This window comes from Eurosta solidaginis, chromosome 1, assembly GCF_040869045.1.
Source record: "Eurosta solidaginis isolate ZX-2024a chromosome 1, ASM4086904v1, whole genome shotgun sequence".
NCBI classification, from domain to species: domain Eukaryota; kingdom Metazoa; phylum Arthropoda; class Insecta; order Diptera; family Tephritidae; genus Eurosta; species Eurosta solidaginis.
In genome coordinates this window covers 388,114,017-388,121,838 of record NC_090319.1, presented here as the reverse complement: position 1 = coordinate 388,121,838, position 7,822 = coordinate 388,114,017, and positions in this window count along the sequence as shown.

The following is a 7,822-nucleotide window of genomic DNA, read 5'->3' as shown; positions in this document are numbered from 1 at the left end:
TATACATTAGGGTAGTCCCTATAAATCTAAGAAACGAACTTTTTTAATCTAACGCCTTCGAAGGGTGAACGCAAGGTCAAGAATATCACATGTAATTTTTGGTCCTAGTTGGAGACAATTAAATATATCAGAGCTATGAAGAATCAATATATTGAAGTTTTAGATTTTTACAATAGTTCTCCATCCCTTACCCGGGACCAACTATTACCATGGTGAAACTGATTTTGATTTATAAGTACCACCCTAATATTGAAATCAACTAAATGTACTAACAAATATATGCTGCGATTTCAGCTAAAACGCTACGCCACTGTCGGCTCTATTCTGCTCTAGTTACAGCATTTTCATTACCGTTACGATAAAAATACAACCAATCGCGTGGCTGCAAAGTATCGAAGAACCTGTGTACGTCTTACGACTCTATACTAAAAAAGCTAGTCTCGTCATTAAAATTAGAGAACTGCACCCTAACTGCAAGCGCTGGATATCTATTTATTCCACTGGCTTGTTTGATAGGAGTGTCTTCCTTTGCCCGACGAATCGAAATGTGCTGGTGAATGCCAAATGTGGCTGCAAGTCATTCAATAGGCTCGGTCCGCATAATTACCTGGATTTAGGTGGTGGAAGTTTCTGGTCTCTGACTTCCAGTGTCACATTCATTTCGCGAAGCAAATATCGCTCTCTCAAAAAAAAAAAAAAACAAAAATCCTAAAAATTCCTGAAATGGAAGAAAAAATGCGATTAATTTTGCGCTGTAGAAACGATTCCCTTAATCTAGACAAATAATTTTCCCAAAACCAAAAATTCTTTCTCCTTGGTTAGTCGCTGTTTACAAACAAATACTTTTGCTGCTACAACTCGTTACTTGTTGATGAGGGTGTGACGAGGACAGCGGACGGGCACCGAGTCACTTGTGCTAGGCAACTCGCTTTACGTTATCTTTCTTCTTTCCACAAAATGTGTTCTCTTGAATATTTATTTTAAAATTAATATTTCGTGCCTCATTTTCAATTTTTGAATGAATAAAATAATAAATTAGAAAAAAATTGAATGGAAATGCCAAAGAGTTGCATGAAGAGAGTTGCTGTGTGTAAATGGAATGCGCAATACCAGAAGATAAATTGCCGATAATGAACAACAAAGATATTCCTTTGTAATATCGGACTTATAGGAAGAATTTTCATAAAAATAGAGAAAATTGTATACAAAAAATTTCAAAATTTGAGTTTGTAACTGTAACAGCGGTGGATTTCTAGTCGAAATCCGCAACATTAAAGTCGAGTACTTTTATTCACTGAGTTAACTCGTACATGTCAATAAGTACCTCACATAGACTGACTGTGTCCATAGTATTACCAGAAATTGTTTGACGACAAACAGAACAACCTCAATCAGCAACTCAGCTGCCCCTTATAGCTGGAGCCTTGATCTGGCGAACACAGAAAGTGCTCAACCATGTCATTCTGCAGCTCGCACTTCCTACATCCACTGACGAGTCCTAAATAAGCATGTGGCGCCAGAAAGCAGTGTCCAGTTAGTATGCCCAACGTGAGGCTTAAGTCTTTTCTCCTCAGAGATATGAGCCACTTTATGAATCTAATATCGTAGGGTTTGCACATGATTTTAGAAATGTTGCAGCCCTGCGCTTCTGTCCACGCCTTTCCTGCTTCATGGATCATATGCAGCAACGGCAGCTAGTGCTGCACTCTCCTTTGCCAGCTCATAGACCTCTTCGTCACCTTCTATCCCTTTATGACCGGAAACCCACTATACATAGATGTATGGTCCAGCCTGAACGAAATTTTTCCAAAGCTTCTTTGCATTCCAGACACTTCTTGATGAAGTACTGTGTGAGGTTGTTGCCTTTATCGACGCCAACTGCAGCTTTAGCACGCTTCCTCCAGAATGCCCGCTATTTTTTTCACGGCTATAGTTTCCTCCTAAGAGACGCTGCAGTAATCTGGCAGCCTGTAGGATCTACTTCTGCACACTTACGCCAGCCCTCCGCCTCAATTGCGGTCCCAAGATCTCTTTCAAGGTCATTCACGGGACCATACATTCCCTTTGCACGTCTTCCCCGTTGCGTTCAGAATACTGCAGTTAAACTGTACCAGGTTAACTGGGAAGATCACGGAGATAGTGAAGCGGCACAACATCCGCAAGGTCATTGAATCCGCTTGGGCTCGTTTTGTTCCCGCCGGAAGAATCCCGGAAATACGGTCACATTTTCCAACGGAGGCTGCAACTCTAGCGAGAGAACGTGACATTATGAGACAGCACGATCGCGGGGACTGCCAAATAAGGGATATGAACCAACCCATCAGCGAAATGGGAGGAGCGTTTAAAGAATTGTAACCTCTCTGCCGGTGTAGGTAAGCTATGGTCCACCGAAGAGTCCCTATCGGACCCGACTAAACACAATGCCAACATTTCCATCGCCTTTGGCAACAAAGTACTATTGAATGCGAAAAAAATTCGCGAGCGCTTTCTGCCGACAATATGTAATGCATTCTACGGATGACAAAGCCATCACCACCAAAGAGGTTAAAGATTCCCTCATTTGTGCTAAACCATCTAAGGCAGTAGGCCCAAACGGCATAGCCATGCCGATGCTTAAAAAACTAGGCAAATAGGGATTTAATTATCTAGCGCATGACTTCACCCTCTCCCTGTCCAACTTCGTCATCCCCGAAAAATGGAAAATGGCCAGGGTGGTTCCGCTATTAACGCCTGAAAAACCAGCTAACATAGGAGAACCTTATCGTCCCATATCTCTCCTATCGCCAGTAGTCAAGACACTTGAAACCATTCTGCTTCCTTATTTCACTGCAAATTTGCGTCTTGCCAATCATCAGCATGACTTTCGAAAACTACGTAGCACTACCATCGCGCTAAACACCATTAACGCGCAAATAAATTGCGGATTAAATCAAAAACTCCACCACAGGACAGTACTCGTTGCGCTAGACCTATCAAAAGCTTTTAATGCGGTCAACAACGGCACGTTGTTGCAAGATTTCGAAGGGTCCTCCCTTCCTCCAAGTCTCAAAAGGTGGGCTGTAAATTATCTGTGTGGTCGGCAAGCATCGGTGCAATTCAGGAACATAACATCTAAACCCAGAAGAATTAAACAAGGGGTATCACAGGGTGGTGTCCTATCCCCAGAGCCGGATTAGCAAGTAGGCAGAATAGGCAGTTGCCTAAAAATTAAAAAGACTTCTAAAATTTTCTTACAAACATAAAATTCTAGAGAGTGAAAGAAAAATATAATCAGAACTGAAAATAATTTTTACTCAAATAAATAAAACTCAATTGACCGCATTCAAAAGGCGACGACCGACGAACTAGACAAGGTTCCCAACAAAAAGGTTCCGACTCATTTGAGAAATTGTATTAGCGTGCAAGAAGTGTATCGAAGTAAAAGGCAAGTATATTGAATAATAAAAAAGAATTATCTCAAAATTTACACTGATTGTTTTTATTTTGAAAAATAAATAAATAAATAAATAAATAAACAAATGTAGAAAACGACATTTTTAAAATGTAGATAGTAATCTAATATATAAAATTCTTCCGTCACGGTGTTAGAGGCTTAACACCTCCGAAACGGCTGAACCGATTCTCATCAAATTTTGTGAGCATATTGGGTAGGTCTGAGAATCGGCCAACGTCTACCTTTTTTTTCGCTACGTGCCTAGGGTCTTGAGATCAAAACGTGGCCCCGGGTACCCCTACAATGTGTTTATAAAATATGGATAACAAATGAAAGCTGTTGATGAGTGCTTTAGTAGAGGGTAATTTTCATACTCCTGGGTGACTATATATACATATATTTGGTATATAAATTTGCCTGTATTAGTATTTACGATGCTTTTTTCCGGGAAGTAGACGGACTGGGACTGGGATTAGGACTAGGATTGGGACTGGGACTTTGTATACAGTCCTGCCAAAGCACTGCCCTCAGAACCGCTACGGGCTGTCTTCCTATGTCTCCAGAACACCACCTTCACAATGAGGCGAAAGTACTCCCCATTACGGAGAGAAATGAAATGCTGAACAAACAGTTTCTATTAAATATCCAGAAACCTGGGCATCCCAACAGACATCGGATTGATGTGGCCACACCTCCGAGTGGCTTGAGAGGTCATCTCCGCAAGCATTAAGAGGAACACAGACGTATGAAGCAAAAAAGCACAAGCAGGTCCTCAGTGATATCCATAAACAGGCGTCTCACCTCTATGCCAGGGTTTGCCCGGCGAATCCAGTTCTTAAAGAAAAATACCCAGAAATCGCATAAGAGGAACACACTCTCCCTACGGAAAGGCGTGTCACTCTAGCTCAAATTCGATCTGGGTACTGTAACAGGTTAAACTCTTACATATCCAGAATCAACCCCGCCTATTGGAAGGGAGGAAGCTATGCTACAACAACAACAAATTTGTTCCTATCTCTTAAGAGAGTTCGACCTTTCCTATCCAACGGTTGTCTTGAGATATCTGTGTTTTTGACAATATTGCTTTCCCTACTTGATAGTAAAAATTAGTTATGATTTTTGGTAACGAAATTTCGCGAGTCACATTGTTACCAATAACATACAGAACAAGCCAGTAAGTAAAAAAACCAAAACTCACAATCACACTGCACGCGCATACATACAAACTCTACAATCATGCTTATGTTTAAATGTTTCACAGGGAAAAAATGCGGAAATGGATTTTCATAGCTGACAATGCAATGCAATGGCGAAGGGGACGGTGGCGACGAAGTGTTGCTGGTGGCAGCAAAAGGCAAAACTGCGCATGCGTGAGCACCTCGGCAACACCATGGCACCGATCGCCACGTATGGAGGCGAATCAGAAATGTTGAAACTAAATTGTTTTCTCAGCGATGTATCATCATGCAGCTTTGGCGCATGCAATGCCGCCACCGCTGAAACATTGTGGACGATGGACAAATGCAAGTCAATTGAAGACACAAATTGCTAGCCGATCTAAGCGATTCAAGCTTATTCGAGAAATTCCAGGGAATCAACGCTAGCTTAATCAGCTTCCACACTGTGCAAGGTGCACCTCAGTTGAAGAAACGCTCGTTTGCAAGAAATCAATGTCTGATTTGGATAATTGTACATACATATATATATATATGTATTAATAATAGGAACAACAAATGCATTTTGTGTTTTATGTATTATTTTGCAAATGGGCAGCCTTATTTAACAAGTTTAGTTTTATATAAAATCAACCTCGACTCTGAGTGAAACCTCCGGATATACAAATAAGCCCACACCGAAATATTGTCGCCCACTTCTGGCAAAACCTGGACAGTCAAGCATGAAGTGACTTGACAATTTCACCAATTATGTCCATGTAACAGGAAAGGTTTTTCAGTTGATTAAGACTCTCATTGAGTAGTGGTGACAAGTTAGAATTTCAATTACCATTGATATATGAGCTTTATGGAGACCAATTGTGGAGTCACAATAAAGGCGGGGCAATCACAGGTCGCCCTCGATCGCACAACAGGGCTTTAATAGCAGCTTGGCTTTCAGAGCAGAAGTAACCTTATCAACTACTTCTTCTTCTGACAAAAAAGACGCCCACCAATTTTCTCATTCAACTTGAGTCCATCTATGGAACAGTTAACTAGTCCACTGCCCAAACGTGCTCCAGTATCTTTTCGAGGGAATCAATGATGCGAAGCTTGCACATGGGGCAAAAGGGAACTTGGTGCGAATGCAGGATAGCTGCAAGTAAATTTTTTTATAACCCATGATACGAAATCTGATCGCAGTTTTTGTTGAAGTATTTTTTTTTTTACGATAAAGACACTCCTCGAAGGTTTTGGGGGAGTGTTATCGATATTGATAGTCCTTTGCTGGATATAGATTCGATACGTTCCTGTAACAAGCACCATTAAGGTACCAGCCCAACTATCTTGGGTCCTTCCCCTTAATCCTATGAGGAACTTGGGGTCTCTAGAGCCTCACCTGCTAAATATGTGTATGATACACTCATATGTGTAACAGAATTCGCCTCGCGTAGGTGAGGTTGACAACTGAGTTGCGGAAGCTTTGCGCTCATCAAGCTCTTGAATCCCGCAAGGCCGCAGTTGCCTTGCACACAATATCCACCGGATTTATTTTGAGCTCGCCTTCACTGCTTACATAGTGTGTTCGGCCTGTCCAATGGGTTCCACCATACCAAGACCTTATAGAACAGAGTCAGCTTGACTACCACATCATAAACTCAGTGTAAAGCTTATGGCGAAGGTGGTATTCAGCAGTACAAGGCGGCTTATGCCTTTCAAGCCATATTCTGCATATTGGACCTACGGGAAAATTTTTTGCATTAATAATAGTTTTGTTATTAGAGGGAAACTTTTAAGCGACTCAAAATTCTGTGCTTAACCACACACCATATATCCATCGTTCAGTTAATTTTTCAATTTTTTCTCTATAAGTATTTCAAAAGGGGGCGTGGTTATTAACTGGTTTTAATCACTTTTGTTTGTATAATTTAGCGAAACGAAAAAAATGTGTATTAAAAAAATGGACTGTACCAAGCCAATTTTAACAAATTTGGACTTTTCTCATTTTGTTGTTGCAATAACAACTTTTTGAAAGTATAATAGCTTTGGTATAAAGTGTTTTTTAAATAAAGGTGGGCGTGGTTCTTTACTTTCATAAGGCGCTTTGCTAATTATCCATTTGCTGAATTTTGTTATCACCCTTTTTGATTTATGACTGATACTATTTGCGAAATTGATTTTTTCTGAAGAGGCCAATGCCACGCCCTTTTTCAAAAGTTTCCCTAAATTTTAAACATTAGTCGCTTTAACAATTCATAATTCAATTCAATTTTTTTTTGTAGGTGCAGTGGAGTTTTCCTGTTGCTATTTTCAACTTACTAGATTTTGCTGATATTGCCTACCTTATTTAGTATAGGATTGTCACTTATAGGCCTTAGTATCACCTACAGATCATTACATATACATACATACATATATGTATGTTATATAAGAAATAAATGTACTATGCACAACGTTTATTTCTATTAACAAGAAATATAATTAAAGTTCGTTCTCCCTGGAGACTTAGACTTTGTAATAATTGTGTGCGAATATTCAATATAATAATAATATAATAAGCTTAACTTGTAACGAACGCTAAAGTTTGTATGTGGTTTATTTAAGTTTGCCGCTTCGGTTGGTCGCTACTTTCCAAAGGGTCAGTAAAGTGTAAATGAAAAAAGACAATAATAATATAATAAGAAATGCACATATAGTTTTCCTCAAGCGCTTACATACATATGCAAAATATTATTCAAAGCTGAAGATCATCAACGATCACTGTCATAAGATCAACTCATTCCCGATATTCCTCATTCTCAATGAGCACACAGAACTGGCGTGCAATGCTTCGCTATGCGGCATGTGGCTCAGCATGTTGTCTTCATGCCTTGCCAGTTCGTTGGTGATCATATTGGCATGCGCACAATCCCCCTCCGCCGACCCTTGAAGCCACAGCGGCGGTCACACGAGCTCACAAGCAAATGCGCTGCAGTAACTCAACTTTACAATTACAACACCGAAGCGCCAACGTAAGAAAATGGAAGACATTTTTTTACGAATACGCGAAAGCTAACATACAACAAATCAAGCAACAACTTAACCACGGCATCAGCTTCAGCAGGAATACGAGTAGGTACCAACAGTCAACTGTCGAATCATTGGCGCTAGTAACTACATTGGCCATACATTTATAAGCAGTTAAAACTGAGGAAAAGAAACATCGGAAAGTAAGCAAAACATGGCTGAAGAAGTA